Source organism: Peromyscus californicus, unplaced genomic scaffold (assembly GCF_007827085.1).
Source record: "Peromyscus californicus insignis strain IS unplaced genomic scaffold, ASM782708v3 Scaffold_22__1_contigs__length_63687245, whole genome shotgun sequence".
NCBI classification, from domain to species: Eukaryota; Metazoa; Chordata; class Mammalia; order Rodentia; family Cricetidae; genus Peromyscus; species Peromyscus californicus.
The window spans coordinates 45,401,318-45,415,917 of record NW_026294525.1 but is presented as its reverse complement, the minus strand read 5'-3'; the positions used below and the strand labels follow the sequence as shown (position 1 = coordinate 45,415,917).

General features: G+C 42.8%; 1 pseudogene; it reads right to left on the bottom strand.

Annotated features, from left to right (window-relative positions):
* Positions 1–10,142: 10,142 nt before the first annotated feature.
* Positions 10,143–14,578, bottom strand: LOC128118762 (PAT complex subunit Asterix-like; annotated as a pseudogene).
* Positions 14,579–14,600: the final 22 nt, after the last annotated feature.

Genomic DNA, 14,600 nt, shown 5'->3' with positions numbered 1-14,600 from the left:
GCAGGAATATGCTGTCATTTAGATATGCAAGCCTCCTTTGTAAGTGGTGTTTGTATTTTTGAAGGTGAAATAAGGGTTAAGATTAGTTAAAATGTGGGAGAAAAGAAACAATAGATGTGTTTCCCATTTTGAAACAATTTGTACCTTAGTCTGCAACCTAGGCAAATAATGCCAAATAAAATTAACATTCAATCAACTTCCCACAAATAGAGTATTTCATGTTACCAAACAATTGTTGACATTTTTATACAAAGCTGCTGTTAATGGCCTACACTCCAAACTCCTACCATAAGCAACAAGAACGGGATGGCCAAGTGTGAAAGAATTTACTAGAACAGCACACAGTAACTCACAGAATCAACGGAAAGGCTGAGGAGTCTGGCGAGAACAGTGGGTTACCTTCCTCTCAGGAGAATGAAGTGCCTAGGAGAGAGAGAATCATCAGGGGAGGCTCGCAGTTTCTGAGGCATCAGTGCGTGGTTGTGTGGTAGGAGCTTGTAGCAGAGGCCTTGCTCACTCACCTCATGGTGACCAGAAAGGAAAGAGAGAGAAGAGAGCCCACCAACTGGATAAGGCTTTCAACTAACACCCAATCACCCGCCTTCCTCTAACTAGTCTCCTCTACTTCAAAGTTCCATAGTGGCATGGGTGGGGTGGGTGGGGATTCCAGGAGCCATTTCAGGTTCAAATATGGGAGCTAGGGATCAGGACCGCGTGAGGGGCTCACACAGAAGTATGCAGTGGGGTCATCCTTAGCTTCTCCAGGGCTCTCCTCTCTGGAGAATAAAGCACTTTCTAGTACTTCCGGAATCTGTTTACCTATCTTCAAGACTTCTACCCTTAGAGGTGGGGGGCAGGGAGGTCATTTGGCCTAGTATGACCCCTGTTTGCCCAGGGGACAGAAGGTCTTTACCAAAACCCAAAGGAAGGCAGAAGAGGAAGTGTGAGTTAGCGGGGTATCATCACAGATGTCGCTGCGTGCTCTGAGTTATAACATTTGGTTTCTCCGAATGAACCACAGTCTCCACAGTGCCTTCCTTCCGGTTAACTGCATGTTCTCGAGGGTGCTTTGTCTGGGTACAGGAGCACACAGACATCAGAATAGTACTTTTTTTTTAATCAGTCCGTTCACTATTTATGTGAATGCATTTGAAACCCCATTCAAAGTTAGTTTTTGTTCTCGTTAGAAAAAAAATTATCTGTGAAATAGTTAAGAAAGTTTTCCACCAAATACCCCTCATGGCAGAGAAAATAAATAGGGATCAGGAAGTTGGGCAAAGAAGCCACCAAAGGTAGCCCTTTCTCCAGCGGCATGTTTTAAATTAAAATTTCACACAGGCCGGGCGGTGGTGGCACACACCTTTAATCCCAGCACTTAGGAGGCGGAGGCAGACAGATCTCTGTGAGTTCGAGGCCAGCCTGGTCTACAAAGCAAGTTCTAGGAAAGGCGCAAAGCTACACAGAGAAACCCTGTCTTGAAAAACAAAAAAAGACAAAAAAAAAAAGGAAAGAAATAAAATTTTCACACAGGTTTTTACTTTATTTGATTTATATTTGCATTTTCTTTCTTCAAAATATTTATGAAAATTGAAATTCTTTGAGAGGAGTCTTATGTATATTTTGGTTTCTGAAACTCCCTAGTACACTGACATTTCCTTCCCCAGCACATAAATACATAAATAACAGAATTTAGACACAATTTTTCTTGCTATTACACGGGTTAGATCTATAGTTCTCTCTAAAAAAGATTAGTTATGTGTGATGTGTAATGATTTACATACTCTAACACCTCCTGGGGATTTATTCTCAGTTTCCAAGCTGCAAGGGCTTGAGAATAAAGCTAGTCATTTTGCACATGGAGGAGATGGCCTGGAGGGGCTCACAGACAGGAAAAAGCAGAGCTAGGGCTTGTTTTCAGTGCTCTCCCAAACTGAACCAGGGTTTGGTGCTTGTTGAATAAGGGCTTTACTATGAGATACACTCCACGCCTGCATCCTGTCTTTGGTTTGGGTTCAGCCTTCCAACATAGCATGCATGCGTGTGTGTGCCATGTGTACGTATGTGTAGGGATTGAACCTAGAGCCTTGTGCTTACTAGGCAAGTTCTCTAACATTTATCAATTTCCCCAGCTCTTTCAAAATGTTTTATTCTGAGACAAGACCTCATTATGTTGACCAAGTTAGCCTTGAGCTCACTCTGTAGCCCAAACAGGGTTTGAACTTGTGATCCTCTTGCCCCCAGCTTCTTGAGTAGGGATTATGGGCTTGTGCAACCAGTCCCAGCTTACTTCTAGGCCTTTTATATAAGTTACATGAATTTTACCAGCACTGAGAAATTAAATACACACACACACACACACACACACACACACATGCACACACACACTTAAAGCTCTGTTTTGTCAAGGACCCTAGTTCAGTTATGTCTAACATCACTCAGTTAGATAATTTACTCAGCTAAATTTGCTTATTCATATATACACACACATCAATGAATGAATTACTGTGCTCACAAGTGACCCAGAATTTCAATGGTTTTTTCATCATATACTTGCAATTGTTTGATGACTGTTAAAAACTGAATGATTGCGCCGGGCGGTGGTGGCGCGCGCCTTTAATCCCAGCACTTGGGAGGCAGAGGCAGGCGGATCTCTGTGAGTTCGAGGCCAGCCTGGGCTACCAAGTGAGTTCCAGGAAAGGCACAAAGCTACACAGAGAAACCCTGTCTTGAAAAACCAAAAAAAAAAAAAACAAAACAAAACTGAATGATTGCCAGAGTATTGAGCCAAAATTAAAGGAAGGACACAAATAGCCCAAAGCACAATTTATGAGAAGAAACTTTTTGTGACTGGTGAGAACCCAGTTCTAATAATGGGTTATCTCATCATTAAACTGACAACGCACAGATTTTTGTACTGTCTCTGAGCCCTGGGTTTGCCTTTATTTTAGATGTATCTGGTTTTGACACAGAATAACGTATTTTCCTATTTTTCTCTCTAAGGCAAAGTATTATTTCAATATACTCTGTAAGTTTCCCACTGAACACTGTTGCTAGGAATCCAGTACAGAGGACTTGATGCAATAGCCATTATTCAGATGTCCAGATAGTCACCTTGATGGATAAGGTCCGATGTCAGCTTGACTGGATTTAAAATTGTGCAGGAGATTAACCCCCAGGCAAGTCTATGGGGGCATTTCCAAGAAGGATTAATTGGAGAAAGATTCACCCTGAATGTGGGTGAAGCTATCTCATGGACTGGGACCCAGACCCAATAAAAGGGAAAAAGGACCAAGTCAGGGCGTTCCCTTTCCTTTGGTCCTCCCAGATGTGAGCAAGTAGTGTTTCTCTTGCTCCAGCTGCTGTGCCCTTCCCACCATGAGGGATTATACTCTCAAGCCATAACAGAAATAAACCCTCTCATTTGTTTTCACAGTAGCTGTTTCTTGTCAGGTACTCAGTTACAGAAACAAGAGAAGTAACTAAGACCATCACTGACAAACGGCTGTACAATGGGGTGTTCATGGATCTAGTGTGGATTCAGAAAATGCTTTATGGTCATTCGGCCTCAGCCATTTTCTTCCCACTCCCCACTCCCCACAAGCCTGGATTAGATCACTGTTTGTAGGGCTTGTGCTATTTATTTCTTCTCAGCCACTTTTATTATTTATTTATTTATGTTTTTTTTTTTTTTGAGACAGGGTTTCTCTGTGTAGCTTTGGAGCCTTTCCTGGAACTCACTTTGTAGACCAGGCTGGCCTCGAACTCACAGAGATCTGCCTGCCTCTGCCTGCTGAGTGCTGGGATTAAAGGCGTGCACCACCACCGCCCGGCTTATTATTTATTTCTTATGCAGAGGATTGAGCTAAAGCCTTATGCAAGTGGGGCAGGTTCTCCACCTCTGAGTGAAACCCACAGCACTTTTAGTAAACACAAAAGCCACTGAAAATTTCTCAAAGAGGCCACAAGTGTCCATGAGTTAATTAAAATGTACCTCATGATAATGATCCATGTAGAAATATAATGACATTCCAAAATAGGCTATCTTACAGGCTGCGTATTGTTAATTTTAGTTGATTAAAGGTTATTTTTTATTCATTGGTTGTAGATGTAACAGTCTTAATAAATAAGAAACACAGAGCCAAATGCAGAGTTAAAAGCCCAAGAGGTCAGAGCAGTAGCTAAGAGCTGATACTAAAAACCCTTTCTTACCCTCCGCTGCCTCTGCCGTCCTTCCCCTCAGAAAGAGACCTACTTCCTGTGTATCTGTCTTTTTATTGACTTTCTGTTCTGCCTTCTTATTGGTTGTAAACCCAACCACATGACCTCCTCGTCACTGCCTGTCTATACAGACCTCCAGGTCTTCTATGGTTGGTATTGAGATTAAAGGCTTATGTCTCCATGCTGGCTGTATCCTTGAACACACAGAGATCTGCCTGTCATGTGATCGGGATTAAGGTCATGTGCCACCACTGCCAGACTTCTGCTATGGCTTGCTATTAGCTCTGACCCCCAGGCACTTTTATTTATTAACATACAAATAAAATCACATTTCAGCACAAATAAAATATCACCATAATTGGTTTTAGGTATCATACAAAGGAATGGGTTTCATCATGAAATTTTCATACACAGACTTTATTATATCTTGCTGTAGTATTTATCTCTCTCCCAGCCCCTCCCCGCTCCTGCTGTCCCTTTCTTCCCCACTTTCACGGCACGTGTTCCATTACCCTCTCCCATCGCCATCCCTTTCCTTCAGACCTCCTTTTGCTCCTTCACGGTCCCCTTTCTACAAAGGCTACATGTCACATGAGAATTCTGTGAAAATTACTTCCTCCCACTCTTGTATGCATCCCTAAGGAGTGAATGTTCAGCTGTTTCCTCATCCTTTCCTTTGTTTGGGGGCCTTTAAAAATGGAAAGGCCACGGGTATTCAGTGTGATACTAGTGTGCTTTGTGGCTTACATATTTGTGATAAAAATGTAATTTGAGAGTTTTCATGAACAAATCTTCCCAGCAACTCCATTTCTGGGATTGTATCCTATTAATATATGCATCTTCAAAAGAACAAGCTATACACAAAGATATTCATGTGATACTTGTAATAAAAAGTAAAAAAAAAAGTTTATCAGCAGAAAACCAAATAAATGAATATGTATACAGTGGGATTAGCTAAAAAAAAATCAAGTTGTAAAGTATGTGAATGATAACTTCATTATACATACACAAACAGACACACAGACACAGACACACACACAGAGATACATAGACACACACACAGACCCAGACACCCAGACACCCAGACACACACACACACACCCAGACACACACACACACACACACACACACACACACACACATTTTAGGGGGCTTCCCCATTTTCAAAGGTCTCAGTGTTAGTTACTCTTCCCTCCTCTATCCCGCCCTCCCAACCACACCCCCTTTAACCCTTCCTGCTTCATTACTCTCCTCCATCCTTTCCTATCCCTCTGATGGTGTCTTCCTAGTTTCCTGCCATCTATGGGTTTACATGGAGTTACCCTTTAATGGGGGGACAATGCCACCCCCAGTCACGACAGGTTATTATAATGGTTTGAATGGGGGATGTTCTCTATGGGTTCAGGTATTTGAACACTTGGTCCCCAGTTGGTGGAGCTGTTTGGGGAGGTGGCCCAGCCTTGCTGGAGGAGGTACATCACTTGGGGCTGGGCTTTGAGAAGTCATAGCCTCAATTCACTTCCAGTTCTCGCTCTACTTCATGTTTATGGTTAAAGATGTGATCTCTTAGCTTCTGGCTCCCGATGCCGATGCCATGCTTTCCTGCCATGGTGGACTCTTATCCCTCTGGAACTGTAAGATGAATTAAACTCTTTCCTCCATTAAGTTGCCTTGGTCATGGTATTTTATCACAACAACAGAAAGTTAATTAATATAGATAATAAATAAAACCTCAGTGTCAGGTATGGATTGCCTCTTCTCAGGTTACTGGCCAGTAGGGTTTCACAAACTTGCTCCCCGACATCTGTTACAGGCTATTGCTGTTACTCTCAGTTACCCTCCAGGACTTAATGGTAAGGCCCATTACTGAAGACACCACATACCTGAGTCATAGGACACACAGATCATAGGCTATGGGGGGAACCCAGTACTATGATTCTGCTAAATGGACATAATAGACTGCCCTTGAATTTCTTCTCTTTATATCTATAGACTAGTGCATCTCTCAAACTTTATAAGAGAAGCTTCTTTAGGCAGTAGATGGCAATTGATACAGAGACCAGTAACTATTCATTGTGCAAAGACTGAGCAATGGTGGAGTGTTCAACTCCAAATGGGACATCTATACCACATCTGCTTCCACAAGGCTCAAGAATCATAGCAGAAGAGGGGGCAGAAAGATGGTAGGAGTCAGAGGGGGCAGACATTTGCAAAATGAGGTTTTTCTAGACATGACAGTGAAGTTGCACCCATGAACTCACAATGACTGGGACTGCAGGTCCAAGACTCGTACAAAATCAAGCCAGTCGAAATCCCAACATGGATGAGGAGGGATGTTAATGAAGCACCACTCTTACCTGAGGAGCTATTGGCAATTAGTGACTGTTGGAAGAGGAAAGATCAGTTTTCTATGGTGATGCAGGCCCCGAGAGGCTCATGCTCCCATACTCATGCACATGTAGGCAGCATGAAATGGACTCAGTAGGTATTAAAAAAATGAGAATGATCAAGAAAGCAAATGAAGTTGGGAGGGTAAGTGGTGGAGGATAAGGGAGGGTGGATTTGCTTAAAACATTATATGTGTGTATGAATATTCAATAAAATACTTAAAATATATAAAAAGAAAAGACAAAATAAAAAGGGAATAAAACATTAACTATGAATATAAGGAAGAAACATTTAACATTGTTGAGAAGTTGTTGGTGAAAGTTTTTGTCCCACTGGCCAGCTCCCAAATAACCACACAGAGACTTATTTATTATTAATTATAAATGCTTGGCCAATAGCTTAGGTTTATTACTAAGTAGCTCTTACAACCTAAATTAACCCACACTTACTAATTTATGTGCTGCCATGTGGCTCATGGCTTGCTATCTCATTTTCTACACATCCTGCTTCCTCTACATCTGGCTGGCAACTCTGCCCTTCTTCATCCCCACAATCTCTCAGTCTGGCTCTCTCACCTAGCTATTCTTCCTGTTTAGCTATTGGCCAGTTAGCCTTTTATTAAACTAATGAGAGCAACACATATTCACAGTGTACAAAAGGATTATTCCACAGCAAAAAGTATTTAAAAAATTGCTTCACCATTAAAAAAACAAGGTGCATGACTGAGGATGTAGCTCATGTGCTAGCATTCGTGGAGTCCAGGATTTGATCCCCAACCCTTATATTCCAAGCATAGCAGCACATGGCTTAATGCTAGTACTCTAGAGGAGACAGAATGATCAGAAGTTCAAGGTCACCTTCAGTTACTAGCAAGTTCAAGGTGAGCCTGGGGAACATGAGGCCCTGTCTCAAAAGCGAAAAGTGAATAATACTAAATATGAAGGAGAGTGACAGTGCTGGTTTAACTGACATGCTTTTCTGGTTTGCTCCCCTCAGCTGCTGAAATATGGCTTTAATAAAAAAGAATGTCAAGGTAATAAAACTTGATTATTTACAACATTAAATACAGCCAGCATTTATAGGTTACATATGGGTGTAAAAAGTTTGAGTCATGGATCTAAGGGGCAATGAGCTAATTTAAATATGTAAATCAAGACTAGATGACCTTGAAAAGTGGTTGAAGATTGAACCAAACTACAGTGTTTATTCCATACCTACATAATTTTAGGGAATCACCAAGTATAATGAGAAGGCAAAAATAGTTCAAAAGTTGTATAAATTAAAAAAAAAAAGCCCAAAGTTGGCAAGAAGACACTTTTATCAAAAAGAATGTTGCCAGGAATGAAATGGACTCTCAAGTCTCGAAAGGGATATACCAACAGGTTTGTTTCTTTACAGGGATAGAAAAAAAAAAAAAAAAGAACATGGGTAAAAGAACCACACAGTATAATACTAACAATACATGACACTCTCATGAATAAAATGTCTCATGAATTCTTATTCCAGAATTAATGAAAATTTGCTCAACTTGACAAACAATATCTACAAAAACTGCAAAGAACACATTTCACAGTGAGGAACTGAGAGCTCTTCCTGTAAGGTCAGGAACGAGGCCCAGGGCGTCCTCTCTTATCTCTCCTTTTTCACCATCATATTGGAAGTACTAGCTAACGAAATAAGACAAGAAAAGAAAGCAAACACTTCACTGGTTGGGAAGGAAGAGATTGTGGATGGCAGAGCTGCAGATGTAGGGAGCCCACAAAAGGTGCTACTAGAATAGCAAGACACTGTAGCAAGGTTGTAGGATGAAGGTTAACAGAGAAAGTCAATCATTTCTTTATGTATCAGCAATAAACAAGTGGAATTTAAAATTCAGAACACAATGCTGTTTATGTTGGAATCGCAATGAAATACTTATGTATAAGCCTAACAAATTATGTTCAATGTCTGTATGAAGAGCTCTGAAAAATGGATGAAGGGACTTGAAGGAGAGGGTTGTGATTGTGGCTCCGTGGTTGAGTACTTGTCTAGTATTTGCAAGGCTATGGGTTCAATCTCCAGCCCTCTGTGTCTTCCAAAAGATTATTCATCATAATGAGTTAAAAAAAGTATATTTAAAAAAGAAATCGGAGAACAAGTCACTAAAGAAATAGAGAGCCAACGATCTTGTAAAGAAAGATTCACTACTCTCATGATCTGGGATATTTCTCAACTTGGTCTACAGATTCAATGATTTGACTCCCCAGTCAAAATCTTATCAAATTATTTTATGGGTATTGACATTTTCTTCCAAAATAATCCTACCTTGACCAGATGATCCAGCAATATAGCTGAGTTAGGCTTGAATTCTTCTAGTACTTACCTAAATAGGTTTGAATAACAGTTTTATCTATGAGAACCATAACTTGGAAGTAATCAAGATGCCCTTCAGCAGGTGGACAGATAAGTCCCCTCAGACAATGGAACATTAACACTACGAAGAAATGACTTACGGAATCATGAAATTACAAGAACAACCATAATCTGTACTAAGTAAAAGAAGGCAGTGTGAAAACCTACTTCCTGTGTAACTTCAACTGTGGAGTGTTCTGGAAAAGGGACAACCATGGAAACAGTGAAAGGATTAGTGGTTACCAGGATTTAGCTGGAAGGGGGATGATGGTTTGAGTTGAGTACAAAGAATTTTCAGGGCAAAAGGTGTTATGTATTATAACACGATGGTGGAAACATTGTAGAGTTTTCCAAACCTACAGAACTGTACCAGCAAGAGTGAGCACTTAAGGAAAGTGTAGTGTGGGAGACAATGACGTGTTGAAACAGGTTCACCAGCTGCTATGAATGCATACCTCTTGTTAAGATAATGAAGCGGCGTGAGGCAGTGGTCACATGGGAGCTGTCTCTACCGTGTGTTTTATTTTTTCAATAATTTTTTTGACAACTTCAGTATGCTGTTTTCATGCATTTCTTTTCATCTTAATTTTCTTTCTTTTGAGAATTTGAAGCTTTTATTACCAAGGACGTCATTACAAATATTAAGTTTCCCAATATTAAATTTACCAACTTAATTACAAATATTAAGTTTCCCAGTTTCACTTTGGGCATGTGCACATTCGACATACTGTGTTTTCAAATAATCTTCATTATATTTATTTATTTGTATTTTATTCTTCAAGATCCAGAAGATGGGCCAGGTGGTGGTGGCACACGCCTTTAATCCCAGCACTCAGGAGGCAGAGCTTCACCATGTGGATCTCTATGAGTTCAAGGTCAGCCTGGTCTACAGAGTGAGATCCAGGACAGGCACCAAAGCTTCACAGAGAAACCCTGTCTCAAAAAAAAAAAAAAAATCCAGAAGATGGGCCATGTCTCTTTATTTATTTTATTTTTTTCATAGAGTGGAAAATTTTATAACAATGGTTTCAACAAGAAAACAAGTGAATACTCAGAAACATGAACAGTGAACAGTGTCTCCCATAACAGTGGCCAGCGGAGGGAAGAAAAAAGGGAAGTCTGCGGGTTTACCCCTTTGTCAAAGCAGAAGCAGGACCCCAAAGCAAAGGCCAACTTCCCTCCATTCAGCTGGGAGCCCAGAGACCACAGTCGGGCAAGTTTAGGGCAGCAGCTGAGGGCAGGGTGGAGGCAGCCAAAGGCTAGGCCATAGAGAGGGTGGGCAGAAGTCCGGGATTCAATTCCTCTAGGTGACATCACCAGGGGGCATCACGGGCTGAGGATTCTGCAGCTTGGACATCAGCACCGCAGAGACTGAGGATGTGAAGCTACTATCACCTGCTCAGCGTCCTCCGAGCTCCGAAAGTTGGCAAAGCTGCTGAAGGAACAGTACGTGGCTCCCCAAGCACACCACTTCAGCTTAAGCATGAGACCCGTCATGCCGAGGAGGTTTATGTGGTCCAGCCCTGGGTCGTCCAAAGCCAGGCTGCACTTGCTCGATGGAAGTTTACACCTCAGCGCTCAGTTGGGCCTCCATGGGTCAAACAGACTGTTGGTGGACACAGCCCACTGGAGACCATGCTGTCCATCTTTCACTACTCACGCCTGTTTATTTTACCACGTAGTGGAGGGGGGAAAAATCCACGTTAAAGGCTAATTGCGGGAATCGGCCGTTAAGGTTACCGTTCTCTAGAACAGATTTTACAAGGATTGAAATGTTATCTCATTTATTTTTCTTCAGCTGATTTAATTACTGAGCACTCACCACAAACCAGACACAGGAAGCATTCCAAAGCACACAATTGCTTTAGTTCTCAGGACAATCAGAAGCCAGGAACACCAGGAACTGGGAACCATGAACATCACTAGGAACCTTCACAGAGCTGTCTCCACTTCCATGAGGCTTCAGGAAAGAGAAGAAGGGCTAAGTGGGTGGAATCAGGTCTGTTGAGTCAGAACCCGGTACCTTTTTCATTATTCTTTAATTTAAAAAACATTTTTGAACATATTATTTGTTATCTTTTTTATGTGTATAGGTGTTTTGCCTGCATGCATGTCTGTGTACCACACTAATGCAGTGTCTACAGATGTCCTCAGATGCCCTGGAACTGGAGTTACAGACAGTTATGAGCTGCCATGTGGGTGCTGGGACTAGAACCCGGGTCCTCTGGGAAAAGAGCCAGTACTTTTAACTACTGAGGCATCTTGTCAGCCCCTTTATTCACTATTCTTAATTATCTGGAACTATTACTTTTGTCAAGACAAAAATGGCTTCACCTGCCTACACATCATTTGTTCATTGTGACAATTAAAATAATGTATTTTATAACTGAAAAGTAAAGAAAATATTGACTCTGAAATATTTGGGACTTCATGACTATCTCAGGCTGCATTACTCTACATTATTATTATTACTTTTGTTCCTGGTCTAATTTAGGCTGTATTAGGTTACATGTGTTTAATAAGTCAAGACTTTATCTTCTGAAACCCCAGTTTCCTTAAAAGGCTACATTACTTCCTTTTTTGGGGAAGTAACAAAATAAGAAAATGCAGCAGGAGGCATCCACTGTGGCTTTTCTGTTATTTCAGAATAGCAGCTGAGAGTGAGAGGCATTCTCTGAGTAGAGAGATGAGCCAGGGGTTGGGAACCACTGCCAGATGTAGATTCGTGGTGCATTGGCCATGCCAGACCACTGTACCTTGGATGTACTTTTACTATTGCCTCAGTCTAACGAGATGAAATGTACCCACACACCTAGTTACACAAGGCTCTTCTATGACAGGTAGGCAGAAGGGGACAACAGAAGTCTAGGACTCGGGATGTGTCTAGCCCCAAAAGCTGTCTTGGGAGGATGGAATCTCATTTTCAAATGTCTCACCTCCACTGCAAATGAGGCACCCCAGAAAGTGGCCTGTGATGGGTTTTATAATCTGGACAACTGGCTAAGCTGTCGTGCTAGGTGGGTATTAGAACAAAGACCTGGCAGTTGAGGGCAGGACCTCAGTGTTCCATTCTGAATGTTACAGTGTTTCATTCTAAAAACATCTACAGGTATTCCTGAGAATTCCAGGAAAGAGGGAGAACTATGTCAGTCCAAGGTCACACAGAGAACTGTCTTGCATCAGACACCTCCGTCTCTATAGAGGCACAAAAGCAGAAAAGTGGTCCTCCACTGCTCTATCCCTTGGGAGGCTGAACATCCTTAATATAGAGGAATTGTTTACCTGCTTCTGCTATTTTAGGAGGAAAACAGTTACCGAGAGATGAAGAATCCACACATCAGAGGGTGATGGCAGGTGGAGATGTGGCCAGAGATCTCTTGCTTGAGTTTGTAATCCGAAGCAGTACATAGATGCATCTCTAATGCTGCTGCAGATCTGAGAATCGGCCAACAGGACATGAGATGGATGGCTGTAGCCTTGCCAGAGCAGCAATCATGGGAACAAAGAACTGAGTACATCAGAGAAACATGGTAGGTGTTGGCTGACAGGGTTGGGCTTGGTGCCTGTGGAATAGTCAGCCAGGTGGCAATGTAATGAATTCCCCACATGGACTTCTGCTACCAGAGGCTCTCAATAGCAATGGGTGTCTAGCAGCTTCCTTAGGAGTTCATCTGGGCTGCAGAACATTAACATGCAGCTGGAGGAGAAGACTGCATCTTGCTGTTCACAGTCTTTCCTCTCCCACTACTTTATCCACTATCAGAAGAGCTGTGCCCAGCAGACTGAGAGGGAGAGAAATGTGCAGGGTGAGCATCAGCCCAAGCTGGCACTTCCTGGGGTTGAGCTGTCAAAGGCAGGGAGACTTGCAAGATGGACATGAGATGCAAGTTTTAAACTACAGCAAAGCAAGTCTTATAAACAGAAATGAGGCCAATTGAAAAAGGTGCCAATGGTTAAAAAATTAAGAAAATGTAAACAGTTCCTGGTGGGAAAAAAGGACTGTACAGACCAAAACTAGCTGTATTACACATATTCAAACATATATATTTATATATTTGTATGGAAATATAATACATATGCTGTAGGTAGACATAGTGGAAAGTAAGTCTTGAGAAGTGAGTTGGAATTTGGGTAATGTCAAGCTGGGAAAGGAATTGAGAAGGAAGAGCCTAAGCAAAAGAGGCAATAATTCTCCAGAACTGCTGCAGGGAAGTTCAGAGTGGCCTAGAGGATTAGTTTAAGTGGAGATTAGCTAGAACTTGGGACTGTAAAGTAACAGGACTAGAGGTCACCTTACATCAGATGACAGAGGTGACTGAGCATCATGCCCATTTTCCCATCCACTGAAACCTAATTCATAATCGGAGGTCAGAATCACTTAATGAAGTGACTGGGTCATCAGGTGTTGGACCACCTTATACGTGTGAGTAGTGGGCAGCCATAGGATTCTGTAACTGTTCTGGCAAGGATGAAGATATTCTAAGAGACACTTCTGCCCTCGCATCTTGGCTGTTAGATTATTGAAACAAAACGGACCCCAAGAAATTGGAATTTCCACAAGGGTCTCTTGTTGAGAGAAGGAAAAGGCTGGAACTTGGAGCCAGAAGGGGACTTGACTCTGGGAAAAAGACTTCACACAACTTGCCAGACTCTTCTTATGGAAGAGACTGGGGTTGAGACAACGGTGCGTGTGTGTGTGTGTGTGTGTGTGTGTGTGTGTGTGTGTGTGTGTGTGTGTGTGTACACGCTGATCCTCTTCTCAGTACGGCCACATTGAATCAGTTTCTCCTTTCTGCTTTCACTCTCACTTGTTTCATTGGTCTATTAAGGATGGGCAGCATCGCTTGACTTGTTAGGGATGCCAGGGACTGATTCTGGCCTTAACAATGCCATGGCAGTTCTGTTTCCAGGTCCTATGCTTAAGGGCCTCATTCCCACTCTGGGAAGTTTCATCCTGGTTGGAGGATTGGACAACGAACTGCGATGAGACCTCTCCAAGAACATTCTAGCCCTTGGGAACATCTATTCGGGGACGCTGGTTGATTCCCAACATCTGCACTTGCTGACGGGGTGGATTCTCTCTGTAATTTCCAACTCACTTAGTTCACTTTTTTTTTGTTTTTTTTGTTTTGTTTTGTTTGTTTCTTTGAGACAGGGTTTCTCTGCGGGTAGCCCTAACTGTCCTGGCACTCACTCTGTAGACCAGGCTGGCCTCGAACTCAGAGATCTGCCTGCCTCTGCCTCCTGAGTGCACGGGCCACCACGCCCGGTGTCGACTTAGCTCACTCTTAACTCCTTGGGAATCGTTACACACGCGGGTACCCAAATCCTGGATCCTCGGGAACAGTCCAATCTGCTCACGACTCTGTGCACCCCCACCGGAGAAAGGCCAGAGGCGTGGGCGCGTCGCCCTCCTCACCCCCAGGGGGCGCCAGCGCCCGGGAGCCCGCCTCATTCTCTCTAGTCGCACGCTCTCCCTCGTCGCTTGGCGGCGGCGGCGGCGGCGGCGGCGGCGGCGGCTCCAGCCTCGACTCCCGGCCGCGTCAGAGTTTTCCCCCGGCAGCCAATCAGGACTGTCCATGTACTAACGGGGGGCGGGGCTG